The sequence below is a fragment of the Salmo salar genome, chromosome ssa20 (assembly GCF_905237065.1).
Source record: "Salmo salar chromosome ssa20, Ssal_v3.1, whole genome shotgun sequence".
Taxonomy (NCBI): Eukaryota; Metazoa; Chordata; class Actinopteri; order Salmoniformes; family Salmonidae; genus Salmo; species Salmo salar.
This window is the reverse complement of record NC_059461.1, coordinates 9,254,921-9,280,211: the sequence shown is the minus strand read 5'-3', so window position 1 is coordinate 9,280,211 and position 25,291 is coordinate 9,254,921. Positions and strand designations below refer to the sequence as shown.

At 45.6% G+C, this 25,291-nt stretch overlaps 1 long non-coding RNA gene across 1 annotated transcript in view; it reads right to left on the bottom strand.

The window, feature by feature from the left end:
- LOC123729308 (uncharacterized) overlaps window positions 1-25,233 on the bottom strand; it is a 36,157-nt gene extending 10,924 nt beyond the window's left edge. The window contains exons 1-2 of the long non-coding RNA XR_006761085.1: window positions 24,952-25,233; window positions 7,565-7,628 (exon numbers count right to left, since the gene is read on the bottom strand). This is a non-coding gene — a long non-coding RNA (uncharacterized lncRNA). The remainder of the gene's footprint in view (window positions 1-7,564; window positions 7,629-24,951) is intronic.
- Between the last annotated feature and the right edge of the window lie 58 nt (window positions 25,234-25,291).

The window sequence follows — 25,291 nt, the reverse complement described above, 5'->3', positions numbered from 1 at the left end:
GAAATTGTTTCAGGCTTGTATTCTGAAAAATGAGGGAGTAAGACTAATCTGAATGAGTGGACCGTGCAGTGTCACAGAGGTTTTTCATGCGCACGACCGAGAGCATGCCTTTCTTGTTTTCCTTTTATATTGACAAAGTTTTTGTCCGGTTGAAATGTTATTGATTATTATGACTAAAAACAACCCGAGGATTGATTATAAACATCGTTTGACATGTTTCTACGAACTTTACTGATACTTTTCGGATTTTTCGTCTGTCTGTTGTGACTGCCTTTGAGCCTGTGGATTACTGAACAAAACGAGCGAACAAAACGGAGGTTTTTGGATATAAAGAGGGAATTTATCGAACAAAACAAACATTTATTGAGTAAATGGGAGTCTTGTGAGTGCAACCATATGAAGTTCATCAAAGGTAAGTGATTAAAAGAGGTTCATTTTATCACTATTTCTGACTTGTGTAACTCCTCTACTTGGCTGCTAACTGTTTGTAATGATTTGTCTGCTGGGCGCTGTTCTCAGATAATTGCATGGTATGCTTTCGCCGTAAAGCCTTTTTGAAATCTGACACCGTGGTTGGATTAACAAGACGTTAATATTTAATTCGATGTATAAGACTTGTATGTTTTATGAATTTTTATAATGAGTATTTCTGTTTTTGAATTTGGCGCTCTGCAATTTCACTGGATGTTGGACAGGTGGGACGGTAGCATCCCACACCCCCTAGAGAGGTTAATCGTCACAATGGGAACAACATCCCCTATACACTTCCTGATGAACTCAGTCACTGTGTCAGTGTATACGTCAATGTTATTCTCAGAGGCAACCCGGAACATATTCCATCTTGAAACATGGATTCCGATTGGTCAGACCAGTGTTGAACAGTCCTTACCATGGATACTTCCTGATTGAGTTTCTGCCTATAGGAAGGGAGGTGTAAGATGGAGGCGCAATTTAATTTGCCGAAGGGAGGGCAGGGGAGGGCCATGTAGCTGTCCTGGAAGGGAGAGTAGCAATGGTCAAGAGTTTTTGAAACGTAAGTGACGCAGGCAATGTGTTGATAAAACTTCACTAGCATTTTCCTCAGATTTTCTTTATTTAAGTTCCCAGCTACAATATAGGTGGCATCAGGATATGCGGTTTCCAGTTTGATCAAAGTCCAGTATAGTTCCTTGAGAGTTGTCGTGGTATCGGCTTGAAGGGGAATATACACGGCTGTGACGAAGACCAAAGATAATTCTCTTGGGAGGTAATGCTGTCGGCAATTAATTGTGAGATTTCTTTCAATTTCTGCCAAAATTGTTGCAACCCCTATTACTAGTCTGTTCAACCTCTCTTTCGTCTGAGATTCCCAAAGATTGGAAAGCTGCCGCGGTCATCCCCCTCTTCAAAATTGCTACAGACCTATATCTATCCTACCCTGCCTTTCTAAGGTCTTTGAAAGCCAAGTCTACAAACAGATTACCGACCATTTCAAATCCCACCGTACCTTCTCCGCTATGCAATCTGGTTTCAGAGCTGGACATGGGTGCACCTCAGCCACGCTCAAGGTCCTCAACGATATCATAACCGCCATCGATAAGAGACATTACTGTGCAGCCGTATTCATCGACCTGGCCAAGGCTTTCGACTCTGTCAATCACCACATTCTTATTGGCAGATTCAACAGCCTTAGTTTCTCAAATGATTGCCTCGCCTGGTTCACCAACTACTTCTCTGATAGAGTTCATTGTGTCAAATCGGAGGGCCTGTTGTCCGGACCTCTGGCAGTCTCTATGGGGGTGCCACAGGGTTCAATTCTCAGGCTGACTCTCTTCTCTGTATACATCAATGATCTCGCTCTCGCTGCTGGTGATTCTCTGATCCACCTCTTCGCAGATGACACCATTTTGTATACTTCTGGCCCTTCTTTGGACACTGTGTTAACTAACCTCCAGGTGAGCTTCAATGCCATACAACTCTCCTTCCTTGGCCTCCAACTGCTCTTAAATGCAAGTAAAACTAAATGCATGCTCTTCAAGCGATCACTGCCCGCACCTGCCTGCCCATCCAGCATCACTACCCTGGACGGTTCTGATTTAGAATATGTGGACAACTACAAATACCTAGGTGTCTGGCTAGACTGTAAGCTCTCCTTCCAGACTCACATTAAGCATCTCCAATGCAAAATTAAATCTAGAATCGGCTTCCTATTTCGCAACAAAGCATCCTTCACTCATGCTGCCAAACATACCCTCGTAAAACTGACCATCCTACCGATCCTCGACTTCGGAGATGTCATCTATAAAATAGCCTCCAACACTCTACTCAACAAATTGGATGCAGTCTATCACAGTCCCATCCGTTTTGTCACCAAAACCCCATATATTACCCACCACTGTGACCTGTATGCTCTCGTTGGCTGGCCATCGCTTCATACTCATCGCCAAAACCACTGGCTCCAGGTCATCTATAAGTCTCTGCTAGGTAAAGCCCCGCCTTATCTCAGCTCACTGGTCACCATAGCAGCACCCACCCGTAGCATGCGCTCCTTCAGGTATATCTCACTGGTCACCCCCAAAGCCAATTCCTCCTTTGGCCGCCTTTCCTTCCAGTTCTCTGCTGCCAATGACTGGAACGAACTGCAAAAATCACTGAAGCTGGAGACCCATATCTCCCTCACTAGCTTTAAGCACCAGCTGTCAGAGCATCTCACAGATCACTGCACCTGTACATAGCCCATCTGTAAACAGCCCATCCAACTACCTCATCCCCATACTGTATTTATTTATTTATCTTGCTCCTTTGCACCCCAGTATCTCTACTTGCACATTAATCTTCTGCACATCTACCATTCCAGTGTCTAATTGCTATATTGTAATTACTTCGCCATCATGGCCTATTTATTGCCTTACCTCCCTTATCTTACCTCATTTGCACTCACTGTATATAAATTTTTCTTTTCTCTACTGTATTATTGACTGTATGTTTGTTTATTCCATGTGTAACTCTATGTTGTTGTATTTGTCGAACTGCTGTGCTTTATCTTGGCCAGGTCGCAGTTGTAAATGAGAACTTGTTCTCAATTAGCCTACCTGGTTAAATAAAGGTTAAATATATTTTTTTTAAAGGTCGGGTGAAAAGGACTTGTGTTCCTGTATATTACCACATTCACACCATGAGTTGTTAATCATGAAACATACACCCACGCCTTTCGTTTTCCCAGAGAGTTCTTTATTCCTGTCTGCTCGATGTACTGAGAACCCAACTGGCTGTATGGACGGGGACAGTATATCCGGAGAGAGCCATAATTCTGTGAAACATAGTATGTTACAGTCCCTGATGTCTTTCTGGAAGGAATTGCTCACCCTGAGCTCGTCTACTTGATTGTCCAGGGACTGAACATTAGCGAGTAATACTGTATACTCTGAAGCGGTGGGTGATACGCACGCCTCCTGAGTCGGACTAAAAGTCCACTCCGAATACCTCTTCTTCGCCAGCAGCGTCTTGGAGCAGTCTCTGGGATAAGTGAAATTGCCTTGGGGGTTACAAACAAAGAATCCAATTCAGGAAAGTCATATTTCTGGTCAAAAAATGCTGGTGAGTTACCGCCACTCTAATATCCCAAAGTTATTTCCGGCTGCATGACGTTCTGAGCAAATAATGTGATAAATAACACAGAAAAAATAAATGTTTTGGAGCCATGAACAGGGAGACCACGTTTATCGGCGCCATCTTGTTATGTGAGTCTGTGTGTGTGTGTGTGTGTGTGTGTGTGTGTGTGTGTGTGTGTGTGTGTGTGTGTGTGTGTGTGTGTGTGTGTGTGTGTGTGTGTGTGTGTGTGTGTGTGTGTGTGTGTGTGTGTGTGTGTGTGTGCCTGGCACCTACCCATCTCAATTGGGCATTAAAGGATATTTTAACAAATGTTTCCAAAAGCTCTTGTCCCTCAGCTTACAATCCACTTACATGACCTCACTTACTCCAAACAAAACCAGAATAATATCCCCAAAAGGAAAAATATTCCAGAATAACTCCAGGTTACAGAGGAACAATCATGCAAAAATCACACAATGAGCTCTCAGTTGAAATCTATATTTCCATACTGAAAGACAAGTATCAGATAATTCCATAACTTCCCTTTATGTTTGACTAAACTCATGTTACCCCCCCCTTAGGTTAGAATGACTCCAGTGATTCCCTATTCACTAACCAGTTTATTGGAGGTCTTTCAACACACTTGGTCTTCATTGACTTTGGGAATTTCTACCCGTTCCATTGACACTCGCAGCATTCGATGAAACGTGAACATTTTCTTTCCCGGTAAGGGAAAACTTTCCTTGAAATCTCATATCTGTATGGCCTATTCCGATCATTACCACATTAGGGGGTGTGTGAGCCAGGGAATAAGAGAGAAGTAAAAAACTTCATAGTGGCAAAGTTGAGCTAAAGAAGCTGGAGCGTGGAATCAGACGAACGAAACCCCTCGAGGGAGAGAGAGAGACTCAGAAAGAGCGAGAGAGAAAGAGCGAGAGAGAGAGAGATCGAGAGTTTGAGGGCTGCTGCTCGGCTCTGCGCGCTGCTGGTTGCTCGGTGTTGGGGATGATAAAACAGTGGGGGTGACGCAGGGCCCTGAGCTACAGTCCCAGCACCAGCTCCAGTACAGAGACAGGAACACAGAGACGTTAGCTGGTGTTTGGCTGCTAAAGCACCTGCCTCAATGGATGGGCTGATTGCACAGCCCTGACTCATCTTTGGCTACATGTCTAACCCCGGGGAGTCTCCGATTGGCATGAAGATACTAATGGAGCGGAGCAGCGTTCGCTGCTGGGACTGGCAAATCTCCCACTGCAGGGATGCAGCGCAAGTCTACACGGGATCAGCTCGCTCCAGTCAGCACTGGGTTTTGATCTACACTGCAGAGCTCTTTGATGTCTTAATCAGTTCCCCTATCGGGCTAAGGGAGGGAAGGGCGGTGGGCGGTGGGGGGGGGGTACCCTGGCCAAGCCCCGGGGTGACGAGCTTTGTGTGGTTATACAGTAGGCTCCACCAGCCTTGCTGGTTCTGTCTTGGTCTGTCTGGGTCACACTTCACTATGTTGACCTAAAACTATCTTTTGGCCTCTTTGTCATCTGCATTAAAGCAGTGTTGTGAGCTAACAACTTAACCAACTCTCTAACTTTAGTGTGAGACGACCAGTTACTAATGAACAACCGACCTAATTAACCAACTAGCTTATCAGATGTATTTGAAATGTATTTCTCCTAGCCTATTATGGCAATAGTTCACAATTCACCCGACCCATGTCACACAGGATGGGAGAGTAGACTTTAAGTCTCATAGAGATGATTACTAGACATGGAACAGAGAGACAAGAGTTCAATGTACTATAATTAAACCCGGCAACCGCTGTCTTGAGTGAGGAGCGGAGGCCAAAAAGAGGGAACGAGAGAAAGATAGAGAGGGGAGTGGGAGAAAAAAAGATGGCTGAAGATTAAACAAGGAGATTAAAGAGAAGTGAATCAGAGATGTATTCATTCATCAAAAGTTATGGACCCCCCACCCACGGCTTCTCCTCCAGGCTAAATGTTCTGTTCCAGGGAGCCCCATGATGTACCGAAGAAGAGTGGGTGGCAGGAGAAGAGCCCAGCACAGCACCAGAGCCATCTGAAGAGATATCTCCCAGTGAACGCTGTCATCTCCTCCCTGCTCTCTTAGAAAGACAACCCCGAAATGAATGTCAACAAAACGAGGGCTTTCAAATACCGTATAGCTGCTCTCTGCTTCTCCGCAGAACAAAAACAAGAATCACCCGCGGAAACTGTCATTTCGTCTTCTTGTCACTGAGAACGCAGAGGGGAAATGATCTAATAGCACGTTTGAAGTTAAACGGAGGTCTATAATACAGCAAAATGCTTAATTAAAATGAAAGTAGCAGTGTGGAGATGATACCCAGCAGGCTTTAATAGGCACCTGCAGGTTAATTACAACAAGGAATGTCTATGGTGCTTTGTGTACCAATCAAAGATGTGACTAGCATCGCTGCCATGCCTATCAATCACCGTGGGCTCTATGGGATATGTGTGTTTGTTTGCGTGCGTACGTAAGTGCGTGCGTGTATGCCATCAACTTGGAGGATCATAAGACCAGCCGGTTTGACCTCACTGATAAAACATGATTAGAAAGATGCAATGTACTGTGTATCTGAAGGCCCTTACGAGCATTGTCATACATCAAATAACTTTCGTCTGCAGTTGACGGACTAGCGTTGCATAAGACTGACGCCATTTACATGACCAAATCAGATCTGTAATAATCTAACTTTCACTGTCATGATGGGAGAGGCAAAGGCACTACAGCTCCTGAAAGAGATATCCACTAGTAGAATCAATATCTACTTCTATAACACAGGCCCCTCTGCTATGCTACAGAAATCTGGTTCATTGTACAGTGTGGAAATCTGCCATGTGGAAAGTGTTAGTCTGAGGTGTGGTATCATCCAGACCCTGGATTATAATTCATATAGATGAAGGATCCAGACAGGAAGTGAATGTTGTGTCTCAGAACTGGCTAAAGGAACACCATCTTAGTAGCCAGCCATCTGATTGGACAATTAGCTGCTTAATAGACGACTACCTCCTAGAAGATTTGGCTGACTGGAGGAACCCTGCTACTTTCTTGGTGAAGGGAGGGGATCAGCGTGTGGACCATGGAAATAAGGAGCTAGCAGATCTTTAGGAAACAGGCACAAGGAATTTGTCTAGTCCAGGCTCAGTGAAATAATATTACGCATATACTTAAACTTCAAAGGGACTGTGCAGGGCGAAAAATCCACCCGGCACCCGGGCTAAACTGCTCTCATTTAGTGGTAATAAAGTCAATAAACAGATAGATAAACACTCTGATATAGATCCACACTTTACTACTCGACTACTGTACCATACCACCTAATGCTTCCCGCCCCCGAAATGAGGTGCTCAAACGTTGCCAAAACACATTTCCTTAAATAACCCACCATTTGATTGAGCTTTCTTTTGCCTAAATTATAGTGCACATTAACTCCCTCCGTAGCCATGGAATTTAATCCATCAATTACCGAAAGAGCTATTGCAAATTCTCCCCGTCGCTCGCAAATTGCGGCTCCACACACGGTCTCATGGTAGATTTGCTCGCTCTCTATATTTATCTCCTTCCGATGAATATTTATTTCTAATACTTATATGTCTGCAGGCTGTGCCGTGATTCGCCATCCTGCACCAGCATTAGTAGCCCAATAATAGAGCTTAGAATTACATGTGGAACCCTGTTGGAGCCTCATGGTGGGATTTAAGGTGGGACTTATCCTGTTCCCAATTATTCACTCCAGAAGCGCCTTTCGCGACTCCATGAAGACAGGGCTGCGAGATTTGACACGGGCCAGTTTGGATCGAGGGGAATAGAGCCGAGGGGACAGAAGAGGGTGATGCGAGGGTGGGGGAGGTACTGGCAGAACTTAGGTTCAGCCGAGTTGACAAAATACCCATGTGACAAAAGACGTGCTAACACACTGAAGACGTTTCTTATCCTAGGCAAGATGAAATAATCATTTTACCTCGTTCGTGAAAAAGACTGTAACGATGACGGGCCCTCTTTGCCGTAACGTCATTCTGCAGATCCTGAGAGGAGAGAGAGAAATTGGTCATTTTAAAAAGTGCGTATTGATGTGGACAGTAAAAGAAATGTTTTGTCCGTCTCACCCACTGACCTTTGGCCTAAAATGGTGAGCGAGACAGCTGTGGCAAACCTGGTCACATGTTCTGCCTGGAGCTTTGTTGACAGCCAATCCCAAATTCTTTATACATATCCTCCCCCTCCCACCCCACCCGTTCCTGCCCCACTGGCCTACGCATCGGAGGAACTTGATGGAAAATGAAAGTCATGAGTACAAAACCTGGGGGGCTTAAACCTATCAGTCCATCTTGTTGACAGATGTCAGTTTTGGGAAGCTAAGCATCATCAGAGAACACTGGGAGGATGAAACACACCCCCTAGCACCCCTGTGGTTACAATAACACCCTGGAGACAGGACACAGCACTGTGACTGGCAACAAAATATACACCAGAACATACAGCGAACCAAAAAAAAACAAAGTCCACTCGCAAATCACGCAAAATCAATGATGGGACCAACACGAGTGCGTTACAGTGTCAAGTTCATTGTGAAGCTCCAGGCGTGGAAAGAGAGAAAAGGGACAGAAAGAAAGCAGAAGAAACATGTGAATCTCAGCCCACTGTTTCCATGTTGAGCCTTGATAATGAATCGTAGGTTGAGGAGGGTAAGTAGAAATAAAACTGGCAATAGGAAGAAAACCCAGAGCGGTTTGACCTTCTACTTCCATTGTCAGCAAACCAATCTCTAGCAGCACCCGAATCTTAACATATGCCTGGGGCCAAACTCACTCTACTGAGTAGAGGTCCTCTTTAGCAGTACTAGGGGAGTGAAGACCTCCAGCCACGTCCATACCATAATCATTCTCCCCATTCTCCTCTATTCTCTCTTCTATTCATCCCTTGAGTGTCCCTGTTTTTGTATAGTTGCACTCCCCTCAGTGTTCAGTCAAATCTTTTCATTTAGTTTTTTTTGCAAAGACACTCCGGCATTGAATAGGAGCGATGGTATGGTGAGAGGTGGGGGGTAGAGGGTGGATTGGCAGACAGTTGTGATCTTTGGGTGGTGGTGGTTGGGGCTGGCTGACTGGGGGAGCCAGGGCTGTGGATCAGGTTCCTGGGCCAGCTGTCTCAAGTGCACTGAGACCCTGACAGACAGAGGAGGATAATAGGAACAGGAGCTCTGTAACACGAGCCTCATCTTTACAAAATCAACTCCACGGTCACTCCTTTCTGCTTTGAGTCCCCAACGCACACATGTCCCCAACACACACATGCACACACACACACACACACACACACACACACACACACACACACACACACACACACACACACACACACACACACACACACACACACACACACACAAATGCATGCACACGCACACACACACACACACACACACACACACACACACACACACACACACACACACACACACACACACACACACACACACACACACACACACACACACACACACACACACACACACACACACACACACACACACACACACAAATGCATGCACACGCACGCACACACACACACACACGCATGCACGCGCACACAGACACACACGCAGAGTGTCCACACACTCTCTGGAATCGCGTGTGGACAAACAAGCCCCCTCCTCACCTCCCTCCCCCATGCCACCATACCTCAGTGCAAAAGGACCAGGGTGAGGTTAAGGTTGGAATTGAGGTGAACCCCCCCGCCCCCACGCGTCTGGACTGTGGTCACCATGTGGTCACCATGTGGTCATCACGCCCAATAAACTGTATTTGTATGTGTCAGCTATGGGTCTGCCGGGGTGAAGGGGACAACAAGGTGTCAGTGGATTCTCTCAGGGTTCCACTGTGATCTGGTGACTCTCCGGTTCGACACACTGGATGAATGGGAGTGAATGTGAAGTGGATATGCTCAACAGCCGTCTGTCACTAGTAGTCCTAAAGCCAAGACATCATTCATCAGTACACTTGTTGTTCAGCCAGCCAGTCAGGCAGGCAGCTCTGGGATTCTCCCTCTCTGTGTGGATCTTTAATCATTTATGAAACATGACACGGAACATAGGTCTACATGTCTTTCTATCGTGCTCTTCCTACTTCTCTTTCTCTCTGCCTCTTTTTTCCCCCTGTGCATTGAAGTATTCAGTTTAGCGTGACATGCTGTTTTCTGTGGTTTTGCCGAATTCCTTGTCAACATTCAATTAATTTGCACAATACACACAGGCAAAGATTCAAGACATGTATATTGGATTAATCAGCCAGACGGTGAGGTTGAGTCATAAAAAATCCAAGCAATTACAGTGGATTACTAAAGTTGTTTGGCTCATGCTATGCTGTTATATCTATGTTACTAACGCATATATTACCAACTGTGTCACGACTTCTGCCGAAGTCGATGCCCCTCCTTGTTCGGGTGGTGCTCGGCGGTCGACGTCACCGGTCTTCTAGCCATCATTGATTCATTTTTCATTTTCCATTGGTTTTGTCTTGTCTTCCTACACATCTACACACCCATTTATTACATGCTGTGTATTTAACCGCCTGTTTGCCCTCATGTCCTTGTCAAAGATTGTTTGTGGTTATGTGTTCGTGTATTTTGTATAGGTGTGCGACGGGTATGTTTACCCATGTTTATTTTTATGTACGTTGGTTTCTTGGAGTTTGTTTTATATAAATTAAACTACTCCAGTTACACCAAGTTGGTTTCTCCTGTGCCTGACTTCCCTGCCACCTATACACACGACAATGACAAACTGACTATGAGACTAAGGATTTCCATAGAAAACACCATTGGTATGTCAAATATAGGCCTGTATTAAGTTTTGTGAAAAATATAGCCAGTGTTAAATAGCTCGCTAATCCATCAAAATCCAATATAAAGTGGAACAAAAAAGATAAATGAGAGAAACAATAGGATTGAAGGCAAAAATATGTAAAGATGAAATCGAGACATACAGGAATCCCATTAGTAAAAACACAAAACCAGTATAGCACCATGGGTTTTCTCCTGAAGGGTAGCTTCGCCCCTAACTCAGAAGGTTCTACAGTTTCAAAATATATTCCCTGTCTGTAACATGACAACAATTTCAAATAACACACTAATATTTCAAATATTTCTCTGAAATGAATTAGAGCACCAGATACTACACAATAAAACCCCATACTATTTGATTAGAAGGGGCCTGAGGACAACTGAATATTGTGTGTGTTTAGTTTCTACTGTGGATACAGATCGGGCAGGGAGGCTGGATGTAAGTGGCGGTTGTGCTTGCCTGCATTAGACCTCACACTTTGGGAGTGTGACTCTTTCACCTACCCTTAACCCACAGCCTGATATGGGACCCCCAACCTGTACCCTCAGGGTCTGTTTTTCTCCCCTCTGTCTTCAGTCTGTCCCTGTCCTCCTTTGCCCTCTGCTGTCTCTCGTCATCTCTCCCTTCTCCCTCCTTCCATTCCCCTCTTCGCTCCACGCTCTCTGCTATTTGCTCTCTCCTCTCTCTCCACTCACATGTAACTCTATATCCCTCTTTCCCCTCTCTCACCTCTAGGTATGACACACATCTCTCTCTTCCACCGTCCCTCCCTCACCCCGTCTTTACCCCGTTTTCACTCTTTCTCCTATCTGCTCCCTTTCTCCACTTTCTCCTCTCATCCTCCTGTTCCCATCCCTGTGATCTGAGAGACATGGCACAGCACACATGAGGTGACCCCAGAACACTAGGGTACACCCAATTACTGGGACTTTTTTACTCGGCTTCCGTCTCTTCCAATTTTCCAAATCCGCTGGACAAACCATGAAGGTGTACACCGGCAATTGGGGACATATTTTGTAGCTCCATTAAAGTTAACCAAGGAGAAACCAAGTGTACGCTTATGCTGGCATTGGCTCAAACTAGACCTATTAAAGTGTGATTGGAGGTGGGGGGAGGAGGGCTAGCGGGTAGCGCTGGTGGTGTGGCTGGGGTGTGGAGGATTGTGTGTAAACAGCCTGCACAAGGGTATTATTCTATAAATCCCGCTTACTGAAGGCTTAAATATAACATTGAACAGCATTACAGCAAAGTAGTGATTCTGTTATTATGAGAAAGGTTCAAAAGTTCACATCCAGGTCTCGCCACACCGTACCCCGCTGTCCAATGGAAACAGTGCTGCCTCGATTAGTCCATTGACCTTCCTCACCCAGCAATAAGAGCTAGAATAGTGAGCATGCTTTCAGAGAGGGGACTGGCTTAGCTGCTAGAGGGCTGGTACACTGAACACTGATGGTCTGATGCCTTCTGCGGCGACTGGGGTCAGGGACCGTTCACACGTTACTGTACAAGGACAGATACAGCATGTCTTTGATTAAACATGATTAAACGTTCTAATTGGGAGAGTATTAGCAGTCAGACAGGACATGTTCACATTTGTGTGTCAGTTTAAACATAGAGTTAGTGCTAGTTTTTAGGGCATACAATACTCCATTTTGCAACAATCTGCACTTCCTCAGATAACAGGCAGCGTTTCTACCTTCAGTCTGTTGCTTGGTAAGAAAGAGGCTGATGGAGGGGGGGGATCAGGTTTTCGTGGTGATTCTATTTTGGCCCAGGAGCCCCGCTGGACGTGGTCGAGAGGTCAGAGAAGAGGGACAAACTACGCGGAGTGGTGGACCGAGGGAAAGCAAGAGGGAGAGAGGGAAGAAGAGGGAGAAAGAGAGAGAGAGAGAGATGGTATCCTTACACGGTGACAAAACTGTTGTGTTGTCCGACCCTAGCCTGAAGCCTGCAGCTCTAGCAGCTTTATTTGCAGCCCTAATTAGGGAGACGGCATTGTGTCACGAAACGGCACTCAGCTGCAACACGGTTGATGAAGTGAGCGCTTTAATTTGGAGTTGGGCGACTCAAATCACTGAGCGAGGGAGAACGAGAGGGAGAAAAAAAAACAAGGGCAAGAGCCATAAAAAAAAAAAAAAGACAAACAAATGTAATCTCTGAAGAGATGTTTAATTGTCACAAAAAACATATCGGGCAATTTGCGTAGCATCCGCGGAGGGCGCGCGATTTCCTTGTTCATGCTAAAACGCTCTCTGTCTGGCTGCCAAGACAACCCAACAGTGGTGAATGAAGTGGTCCACTAACCTAGCTCTGAGTAGGCAGCAGCGCTAATAGCTTTTCAGAAAGGAAACAACAACAACAACAATAAACTACAACAACAACATCATCCGTGACCGGAGTCCCTTGGGATGGTGTCTCGGAGAAAACAGAGCGAGAGCTCAAGGAGCTACCAAGAGGAAGTAAGGTCATGGACTGATTGACTCGTCTATATACTTATTGTGTTGCACGTCCATTTTTTTGGTAGTATTTACTCACACACGCCAGCACCCAGATACAGACAAATGGCCGATCAGTCACGCAAATGTGACTGGCTGCTCTGCTACTGACCTGGGTCACACAGCGGTCACGTGGCCACCTGAGGACACTCACTTATTATACTGAGCCTCTCTCTCTCTCTTGCGCTCTCTCTCTCTTTCTCTCTCTCTCTCTTTTTCTCGCTCTGTCTCATTATTTATATTATTTGTAAACTTATATAAACATCATCTTCATTGCTGTTGCCTTGGACACATTGTGGTGTAACAGGTGAAGTGAGGTACGTGTGACTGAGAGAGAGAGAGCGAGAGCAAGAGAGAGCGAATGAGAGACAGGGAGAGGGAGAGGGAGAATAAAAAGAGAGTGAGAGAGTGTGTGTTTGATACTGAGAGTGCACCTCATACACTTGTGGTCTGTCATTACCGCAGCATAACAAGTCCACTTGTGCTTTGAGCTGCTGCCAAAACTCCCTGCCTAGCCTGCCTCCCCCTGTGTGGTGGAGCATAGCAGAGCTGAACAGCAACAGACCATCACCAAGTGAATAGGCTACACAGCACTGCCACAGACCCATGAAATACCAGAAGTACAATGGGGCTAATGTTGTTGATTGTAGTGTTACATATTGAATCTACACTGAGTGTACAAACATTAGGAACACCTTCCTAATAGGAGTTACACCCCCTTTGCCCTCAGAACAGCCTCAATTGGCCAGGCATGGATTCTACTAGGTGTCGAAAGCTTTCAACAAGGATGCTGGCCCATGTTGACTCCAATGCTTCCCACAGTTGTGTCAAGTTGGCTGGATGTCCTTTGGGTGGTGGGCCATTCTTGATTACACTCGGGAAACTGTTGAGTGTGAAAAGCCCAGCAGCATTACAGTTCTTGACACACTCAAACCGGTGCGCCTGGCACCTACTACCATACCCTGTTCAAAGGTACTTAAATCTTTTGTCTTGCCCGTTCACCCTCTGAATGGCACACATACACAATCCATGGCTCAAGGCTTATGAATCCTTCTTTAACCTGTCTCCTCCACTTCATCGACACAGATGGAAGTGGATTTAACAAATTACATCAATAAGGGATCATAGGTTTCGCCCGGATTCACCTGGTCAGTCTACGTCACGGAAAGAGCAGGTGTTTCCAATGTTTTGTACACTCGGTGTTTAAAGAGTCTGGAAGAGTTTTACAGTATCTAGTCCAGATAAGGATATTTATGAGTTTGTTTCAGAAGGGGGCATGAGTAGCCTATATGCTAGCAGTATTTGTGTGAATGCAGTTTTGCAATGTAAAACATCCCTTGCCAGTAAATCATCCCTGCAGTCTCATCCCCCCATAGCTGGTCTGCGGTCAGTACTGATCTTTTCCGGGCTACCATGGATTGTGTATGTGACTGTCTGAGGGGCTACTGCCTTTCAGAGAATGTTAGGAGGGGAAGGGGGAGGGAAAGAGGGGGGAAAGGGGAAGAGAGGGGATGATAACTTGGAGAGAAAGACTGACTTGCCTAGTTAAATAAAGGTTAAAGAAATAAAAAGAAAAAAAGAAAGAAAGAGAGAGTTGTCTGTGATGTATTGGCGGCCCCACAGCGTTGGCATGACAGGGAGAGTTACTCACCTGGCGCGGGGCACATTCTGGAGCAGACCTGTCAATCAAACATGCCCCTCACGAGAGAGAGAGAGACAAAGAGAGCTAGAGAGAGAGAGCGAGAGAGAGAGAAGCCAGATGTTTGCCTGGCCTTGCCTCTCCTTGCTCGGCTTGGCCTGGCGGAGTAGAGGAGGTGGGTGGATGAGGGATGGGTGGATGAGGAGGGCTGTGGTGGACATGTGCACTCTGTTGTGACTAGTACCAGATGTGCTCCATTGACCCACATCACCCAGGCAGTAGACATACCACATAGGCCTGGATCTCCCAGACCCACCGCACAATCAGACACACACCTGTTTCCATTCACAGGCCACGCAGGGAGAAGTGCATCCTGGGAAACACTGTCATGTTCTTTCTATCGTTCACGTCTCGTTCTATATTTCCCCCACCTATTAGAGTTGTCTCTTTTTTTCCCTCTTGTCAAACTCATCTTTGATACGTTTACTCTAGGGGCTAATGAGGAACTCGAACAGATTTCAAGGTTTAGAAAAAACACGCTAATGACCTGGTGGAAATATTAATTGAATTTCCCATCCAAACACAAAGAGCTGGTTCAGGGTAACAAGATATTCCAAGGAGATGGCTGTTTGATTTGGGCCCTTGTTTCATGTTACAAATTCTGAATTAGCTTAAGTAAGTGCACCTGCATGACCCCCAAGTGCTCCAGAGGTCAAAGTCATTCAAACATTTAAAGAATGGTAATTAAATTACCCTTGGTGGTGAATAACTTTAATTTGGTAGCCACACAAATTGCTTCCAGCTTTTGTCTTCCACAAAGTTCCCCCTTTCAGCTGTGCTTTCATATTTCTTCGGTTAGGACTTGGAGCAACAAACAACCGCTCATTTTATAAATCTTAAGTAATCACAGCTAATTCTGACCATTTAAACGTGCACTCGGTTTCGGTTGTTTTCGCTGAGGTTCACAGAGGGAGAAGGGCAGGAACTTTACAGCGAGCAAAAGCTAATACAAGCACTTCTACGGCAAATTAACTTCTATATCCCGCTGTCTTGATTTATGAAGTGAAATAAAAAGGGGTCCCAGTGTGGTATTAGTGGGTTTTTCGGTGGGGCCGGGGTGGGACTTAGGGCCCATATTTCAGTGGCCTTGTGGGAAGCTTTGAGTCCAGGTGGGGCCTCTTAATATGGCTCCAGTGAGGTCCACATGAAGTGTAGCCATCGCAGCACAGTAACTCTTCATCAGGACCTGGCCCCTAGCCAGCCCAGCTACTACCTGAGTCTCTTTGAAGAGCGACACATTGGCCCCGGTATTTAACCATGCTCTTTGAGGTCCCGGTGCTGGGAGCAAGGGGATAAAGAGCAACAGAGAGAGAGAGCGAGAGAGAGAGCGAGAGAGAGAGAGAGAGAGAGCGAGAGAGCGAGAGAGGTGCAGTGGCAAAGGCAATTTAGGTTTGAACTGTGATGAAATAATCCACCTTATGAAGTGACAGGGATGGCAGCAGCGAGCAGCAGCAACCCCCTGGCGACCCGCCGGCTTGTTTCGTAACCAAGCACTCTTCATCAGACTGTTGATCATCAAACAACCCTCTCTCTGCTCATTGTTTACCAGCTATAAATCGTTATGCCCCCACCCATCAACTTGTGTTTCCTAGGGATACTTAGAGCACTTCATCAACAACGTTAGCCTAGTTTCTATTACCGTACCGTCTCTCTGCTAGCCATATTCTAAGCTGTGCTAGCGAGCACAAGGGAGGTTTGAAACCGAGAGACACGACTATCGATTACGCTGATAACACCCGTGATTCAGATTCATTGGTAGAGTAGAACATTTCGTCCACAAGAGTTTCTCAATTTACTTGCGTGCAGATGGCACAGTACTCAAAAATAGGCTGTTGCATGGCATGAGAAAACTCACCCAAAGAAGCGGGAAAGGTAGCTTAGCGGTTAAGAGCATTGGCCAGTAACCGAAAGGTCACTGGTTTGAATCCCTGAGCTGACTAGGTGGAAAAATTGGTCAAGGCACTTAACTGTAAATTACAAAAATGTTGAAAGAATTTAAAAAGCAACTTTGCATCCAAGTAATCAGAACCATTAATTGAATCTGAGCAGTTGGATTTGTTTTGGTCTAAATTGCCAATACAAATACTAATAGTTATATCGTCAAATTAGGTAAAATACAATGTTTAAAGACAATTTTCTGAGAGAACATTCTCCAACTATTGCCACAGTAAATAAGGGAGACAGAGATGACACTACTGGATGCTGTTCTGGCCTTTCATATAGTTCAGCGCTAGAACTTTTGCAGCGTGTTAAATATTTATAGCGATTAACCCAGTTCAAGCTCTGCTGAAGTCTAGAGTTCAAAGAGCCTGCTGCTCGGTGCCGGGCCTGTGTGCTCTCCAGCAGTTTAGCTCTATCAGGGGCTACTGCAATGCACCATGGCCTAGACTGGCCTCGCACTGGCACACACACACATGAACACACACACACTCTCACATACACACATGCAAATGTGCACACACATGCGCATGCACACACAGCCTCACATACACAGTGAGAGATGATTAGTTAAATACGAGGGGGCGGCCCGGCTGCTCTCTCTCTCTCTCTCTCTCTCTCTCTCTCTCTCTCTCTCTCTCTCTCTCTCTCTCTCTCTCTCTCTCACTCTCTCACTCTCTCACTCTCTCTCTCTCTCTCTCTCTGTTTCTGCCCTTATCTCTCAAATTCAAATTCAAATGGCTTTATTGGCATGGAAAGTGTTGCCACATACATTGCCAAAGCAAACATATCAACACATCAAATTTTGACAGATGCACAATTGAGAGCATCCTGTCGGGCTGCATCACCGCCTGGTATGGCAACTGCACCGCCCGCAACCGCAAGGCTCTGCAGAGGGTGGTGGGTCTGCACAATACATCACCGGGGTCAAACTACCTGCCCTCCAGGACACCTACAGCACCCGATGTCACAGGAAGGCCAAAAAGATCATCAAGGACAACAACCACCCGAGCCACTGCCTGTTCACCCCGCGGTCAATACAAGGTCAATACAAGTGAGGTCAATACAAGTGCATCAAAGCTGGGACCGAGAGACTGAAAAAGCTTCTATCTCAAGGCCATCAGACTGTTAAACAGCCATCACTAAACACAGAGAGGCTGCTGCCTACATTCAGACTCAAAATCATTGGCCACTTTAGTAAATATATCACTAGTCACTTTAATAATGCCACTTTAATAATGTTTACATATTTTGCATTATTCATCTCATATGTATATACTGTATTCTATACCATCTATTGCATCTTGCCTATGCCGCTCAGTCATCGCTCATTCATATATTTACATGTTTTTATTCCATCCCTTTACTTAGATTTGTGTGTGTTAGGTAGTTGTTGTGGAATTGTTAGATTACTTGTTAGATATTACTGCATGGTCGGAACTAGAAGCACAAGCATTTCGCTACACCCACATTCACATCTGCTAACCATGTGTATGTGACCAACAAAATTGGATTTGCTTTGATTTTATTTGAAATCAATGTTGACCCAGATAGATAATAATAGGAAAAATAATACTACTCAATGACTTGCAACAATTAACAGGACACTACAGTAAGCAATAATGAAAACATTTGAAAGACACAGGTAGCAATGTTATTGCTCAGTTTGGTTGTTCCACTGGCTGTTCCTACAGGTGTGGCAGGAAGCTACATATTTTGCAGCTAATATGGCACAAAGGGGGTTTTATCCCAATAGATACTAGATTTTCTCCTTTTCTGTTGTTGGTTTCAAAATTGTTGTATTTGTTTTCAATTCTGGGAACGAAAACTGCCCGTAAGTCTGTGTAGTTCTCGCAGTCTCGACCTCTCTCTAAGGGCAGTGAGCACACATCTCTCTCACACACTGTCGGTTTCTGCCACATTGCTTTATCTCTCCCTCTCTCTCTGAACTCTAGATCAACTACGTAGCTGCAGCATTCCTTAGCGTGGCATATTCACTCTGTAAATAGGTCCGGACACCTCAGAGATCAAACGCAACCTCCATCGAGGTGCAATTACCCCGACCCCAATCTCTCCATTCCTACCTCCCTTACCCCCTACCTCCCTGGACCCTCTATTCCCCCCTCTACCCTACCTGCACCCTCTCTCCATGGCCTGGCCCCTGGAGCCGGTGGCTCTGACACGATGGCCTCAACAAAAGCAATCTTTATTTACAGAGAATGACCGTGGAGAGTTCGAGCGAGAGCGGCCAAGTGCTGTCAGAGGACGTGTCGGCTGGATGCTTCGCAGATGGCCGAAAATGTGCATGTGTACATTCGTTTAACACGTGACCCCGTGACCCTTTCTGCTCAATTGCACCACTTTAGAGTGTTAACTCTTTGTTGGATGTGTCAACAGTATCGTGGCAAAGAGCCGCTTTGATGCGCTCGAGGTGTACATTGGATCGACCCACCCGGCTTTACTTGAATAAAGTTTGTTTATTTTGTTGGCCTGTTGGGGCGGTAGACAGGAGAAATGTAGCCCCACCAGATCTCATAGACTCTCAGAGACAATAGTACATTACCATGTAAAGGGTCAGGACATTGTTCTTATGTAGGCTGTTTGACAGCAGCGGTTTACATCATTAATGAACAATGCTGTCTGCTCTTTGCTTTCTTTGTGTCTTGACTCTTTGTCATCTACTTTGTGATTGCTGTTCTTAATAAGAAAACAGAAAACATACGCAGGGAAATATAATTCACGGTGCTCAAGCTGTCAGTGGTGGTTGAGAACATCACGACATCTGCGCAGAGCGTCTCGGAGCCTCTGATTCCAAAGAATGCTTCAGTTGTTCAACTCTGTAACAGCGGAACCCCCCGTTCAAATACAAGTTGACTTTCCAAGCCATTAATTGATACTCTCTGTCGAAGCTAAAGGAGGGACTGGGTTGAACTCAGCAGCAAAGTAGCGCGGCCCAATCAAGTGGACCCCGTTCGGGGTAATCCCGAGGAGAAGGAGGGGTACCAGTACATTCCTGGTGTCTCGCTCGCTCTGCCTGATAGGTCTAAAGAGGTGAGAGCTGTGGTGGGATTGCGAGGTCACGCTGTCTGCGTTTCGTCGCCTGATGATGCATCTGCGAGAGCGCAGCCCCACTGTTAGCCATTATGTACCTATTAGTGCTGATTATCTTCTGATAGCCGTGCGCCAGTTGGTTTCACTCAGGCTGACAGTCGCTGCGCTTTGTTTAACCTTTCAACTACCAGGGCAGCACCCCTCCGCCGGCCCGAACGGGAGGAATAATGAGGGGGAATCCAGCCAGGGCGATGGGAAAACAAAGGCAACATGGAAGCATTTAAGCACTCTGGAGGAGTGCCCCAGAGAGGCCCTAAATCCTAGCCATGTCACACAAGGCCCAAACTCCACCACTGTGATTGTGAGCTAACCTCTCCATAGCTGAATTCTTTCTCTTCTACATCCTAATATCCCAAATGTCAAATAGCTCACAGTAAAAATCAAACGATCAAACACAGCAAAGAGCCCGAAAAAAAAAAGTGTCCTTCACAGGTATCTGTTCTTTGATGTTATACTCCTCTTATTGCTGGGCTACAATTCCATTCTGCATTTTGCCTCCGTGTTGCAGCTTGGACATTTACAGCTATTTCTCCTGTGAACGTTCCCTCCCGCCAAGTCTTCACAGATCTACCTTCCAGACATATTCAATTTGCAGTTATTGCAGTCCCCAATGTAGATGTGTTTGTGTGTGTGTGTGTGCGTGCCTGTGTGTGCGTACCTGTGTGTGTGTGTGTGTGTGTGTGTGCATGGCGTTTTCTGAGGCGTTTTCTGGGACTCTATGTCCTTGCCTCTTGTTTACCTCTCTGGAGAGCCAGAGGTGGTTGTGTTGGGTCACACACTCTACATCAGGAGGCACAGGCCTGGACAGCTGACCCTGGCCAGACACGGGAGGTGACAAGAGCCGTGTGGGAGAGTGTGTGTGTTTGTGTTAGAGAGAGAGAGTTTGTTTACGTGTGTTGCAGTGGACCCCCTGCGGCAGGGATCTCTGGCATAGCGCTGTAGCGTTATGCTAAGCAGTGTCCTGTGGCTGTGTGTGTGTGTGTGTCCTTGCAGAACACCGACCTGTGATAAGCAGAGCAGAGAGGCCCAGACCCCCGCTCGGTATCAGCCAACAAGGCCACTCAGAAGTCAGTGGGCCCCTCTAGAACATGAGCCATGGGCTGAGGCAAGGAGGAGGCACATTGGTTGGGGTTTAGGCTAGAAAACCTCCCTTTCCCTCCTCATATTGTTATCTTTCTCCTGTTTATTCATGAGTGTAACAAGGTGTGAGGAATCCCTCGGCTGACTGAGAGATGAACCCTGGGAAAGAAAACACCAGCTAGAGCCAGTGTCCGGTCAACTGTTTCACAGCAGCCAAACAAGAGGTAAAGGTGAGAAAATCGAACCAGCGCTTGCCACAACCCTCTCCCTCCGACAGAGTCGACCCTAACTCTACAGGGGGACTCTCATAGGAATACACTGTATGAGGGCCAATGCAATTTATCAAATGGTAGAAGTGACTGTGCAGGAGAGTGCTATTACATTTTGCACGTTACATTTAATCCAAAACATTTTCATGTAGCCTATTATAGACTCTATAGTTTCAGTAATCTCTCATCAAGTTGACTCCCGAGTGGCGCGGCGGTCTAAGGCACTGCATCCCATGCATCCCACAGGGCGGAGCACAATTGGCCCAGCGTCGTCATTGTAAATAAGAATTTGTTCTTAACCGACTTGCCTAGTTAAATAAAGGTTACATAAAAAAAAAATAACAATACAATATCTGGGAGAGTGGTCAGAGACAACACCAATCAGTTGTAAGTGAAAGGGATTCAAGAGTTGGAGGAGGAAGAGCAGGCACAAAGTAGGAACACTAATCCCCCTGCTCTTACTCCACAGGTGGCCAGCCAAACCAACCACAACAAGGGCTAAGGGCCAGGGGACAGATAACCTGCAATCAGAGATAAAGGCTAGTTTTGACATGAGGTGACCCCTGACCTCTGGCAGCCTGGATGTCTGGTGCACAGAAAGGCCAGCTGGACTGGACTGGACTGGACTCGACTTGACCTCCATAAGGACACACAGCCTGGGACCACAAAGGGTCACTCCAACCTGAGAGCGTGAATGAATGAAATAATGCATCCGTTAATGAATGAATCCGTGAATCCATGAGAAGAATATGAAACTACAAAATGGAGTTGAGCTTCATGATCTCAGGACAGTCTGAATAGAGCTTCATGATAGGACAACAACAACAACGACAATAACAAGCAAACAAAAAAAAGATAAGGATCACACTGTGGGCTCGGTAAGTACCTTTGTGGCCCTTCAGACTTTGGCTGTCACCTATGTCCCTAGCTGTCCTTACCCAATCCTCCTCCTCCACCCCCACTCTTGATGACCGTAGGGTCAGTGAGATCATCCATTTGGGGAGAGAACACTGGGTGAATACAGGTTTCTATTAATACTGGCTGGGTTGATGAGAGGAATGTGCAAGTGGCCAACCAGCTGCTAGGTCGGCGTATCTCCGCTAATCCCCCCCACCCCCCCGTGCCTATGTTTAAACGCTTTAGGACTTAATCTGTGGGCAAGAAGGCCAGGTCACCCAGCAGACAGAGCAGGATCACTGTCTGCCCTCACAAGACCTTTCACTGTGACACTCAGACTGGGGTCGTGAACCCTGTACCAGGGCCAAAGCCACTCAGGGGAGATCCCGGCACGATTTATTTACAGGCTTTTTAAGAATGCAATGCTCTTACAGACAAGCACGGCCATACCAGGCTCTCTCTTAATCCCTGCTCGTTTAGTCAGCGGAAGAGTGTGTGTCAGGGTTGTGGCCTCCGTATTGATCGCTGTATTGAACATGTGGAGGGCCTCATCAGAGCAGAGGGGGAGTCCTCAGAGAGGCTGCACGGAGATGGAGCATCACAGCCCAATAAAGAGGGGATTGATTAGACTGGACACAGCACTGAGATTACCAAGGACAACAGCCTAGACTGAGTGCAATTACAGTTTTCTGCTTTTGGAAAGAAACCTAGGGAAGAGGTGTGTGTCAGCATGCGTATGCACGTGTACGTGCACATATCTTATCTACTAGATTTATAAGTACATTAAAAACATAACAAGTAACCATAGAAATACAAATACTGTAATATATGCCATTTAGCAGACTCTTTTATCCAAAGCAACTTACAGTCATGTGCGCATAAATGTTTTAGGTACAGTTGGTCCCGGGAATCGAACTGACTATCCTAGCATTGCAAATGCCAAGCTCTTAGCCATGCAAAGGGCCAGTCATTGACTTGTCCTCTTCCTGATCACCCCAGGTGACCAGAGCTGTGGTCGGTATCCTCTTACATCGTGGTTAGTAATCTGATCCCCCCTGAGCTGAAGAGGTAACAACCACAGTTTCCTAGGATAACCTCTGAACTTTGGGGGTAGGTAGTGCAGCGTTTAAAAGCATTGGGCCAGTAACTGAAATGTTGCTGGGGAATACCCGAGTTGACCGGGTGAGAAATCTGTTGATGTTCCCTTGAGCAAAGCCCTTAACCCTTGTTGCTCTGGATAAATCAGGGTTTCTCAAACTTGATCCTGGGTCCCCACCTGGGTCCAGGTTTTGTTTTTTTGCCCTAGCACTACGCAGCTGATTCAAATACTCGAAGCTTGATGACGAGTTGGTTATTTGAATCAGCTGTGTAGTACTAGGGCAAAAACCAAAACGTGCACCCAGGACTGAGCTTGGGGAACTCTTCGCTAAATGACTAAGAAGAAGGACAGGGAAGTAGAATGGAGAAGCGAATATCCTGTCATCAGCGAAATCCAATGGATAGATAGGAGAGAGAGAAGCACTGACACAACACACACATCCCTCCCCATCATAATGCTACAGACGTGGGTCATGTGTGTCATTGTGTGTTTATAACCTACTGTCTCCGGTCTGTAGTCAGTTGAATATCCAGTTGTATAACGGTACAATTATGGTGTATAATGTTCTGTTGTGCTGGAGCTAGAGCACCTACATTTATAACCAAACATGTACAATAACCGGGAGATTTATGCCAGTTATATCAGTTGTCGCCTCCCGTGAGGATTTCTTCTCCTAAAAAATGGGACGCTAGCTATAACCCATCTAGCCTAAAAGAAAGCGAACAACTCAACATAAATCTACAGTAAAACCACAGCAATAAAAGAAAACAACAGAACAACATAATGTGCTTATTTAACGCTGACTGTTCCATAGGTATGAATAGATCCACAGGTGACTATGAGGCCACGGTAATTATGAAGCATTACTGTAACTAGTTCTCTGTCTCCGTCTTGACATAGACAATGTTCCTTCTGCAGATGTTTCAACGGATTCGTTATCATTGTCAGATATGTCCATCTCTGCCACCCATTAACTAAGGTTATCTCTCCTAACCCCAATTACGTGTCAATTATTGCATTCATCTTTCGAGTTAATTGGAGCAAACAACGGCATTGGAAAGAAATAAAGAAATTGGCCTATTTTTCCATTGTACTCACTAGGGGCAATTAAAGGTGGTGAACGTATGACCGAATACTCCTCCATGTGTATTTCCTCCCAGAAACACAGATTAAATGGATGAACAAAGATACAATTATGAAGGTATGGCGGTGAGCTGGAGGTGAAAGAAACAAGGGGGAAAAAGAAACACTTAAAGGTCCAATACAGACATTTTTATCTCAATATCAAATCCTTTATACTGTAGTAACCAGTAAATACGTTACTGTGATTGTATTCAATTAAAATGGTCAACACATTTACAAAAATAGATTCTTAGAAAGGGAAATATTCAAAGCAAGAATTGCTAGGACTGTCTGGGAGTGGTCTGAGTGGGGAGGGCAAAATAGAAAATTAGATTTTATAGGCAGATAGGTTTGGAACTCTCTTTTCTTATTGGTCTATTAACTCATTCAAAATCAGGAAGAGAGGGCATCAACATTAGAGCAGCAAGGTTAGTCAGGCAGCCCATTCAACGACATCTCTCCCTTTTGTGTGTGCCAGAATGTGTTGAGGAATGTGTCACGAGAGAGAGAGAGAGAGAGAGAGAGAGAGAGAGAGAGAGAGAGAGAGAGAGAGAGAGAGAGAGAGAGAGAGAGATAATGACAGAGAGAGAGAGAGAGAGATAACGACAGAGAGAGAGAGATAACGACAGAGAGAGAGAGATATAATGAGAGAGAGAGAGAGAGAGAGAGAGAGAGAGAGAGAGAGAGAGAGAGAGAGAGAGAGAATTGAATTGAGGGAGAAATAACGAGAGATCTTTCTCTATCCATATAGTTTATTTTAATTAATCAGATTAAGGGTAACACCCTCTGCAGCCTACCTTATGCTTTCGAGTGGCAGCATCTTACGGGTCCATGCATTCCGTTAAACACTTAAGGCCGAACAGCGTCCTGGGAGGTCGATAAGCAGATTAGGTCTGATTAAAGTTGTATCATTGGAATTTGAGCAAGAGACCTGCCAGGACAGCCACACTCTGTGTTGTACCACCACCGCCCCTCTACCTCGCCCAACTAGCTCTCACAGTCTCACTTCAGGAATTAGACGTTCGTCCATGTTTCTCAAAAATAACATTTTTAAGTTGTTGCTAACATCAAATTTACGCATGAACTCCAAGTTTTTAAGGTGAAGGTTAAGTTTAGGTATTGACTCCAAAATCTTAA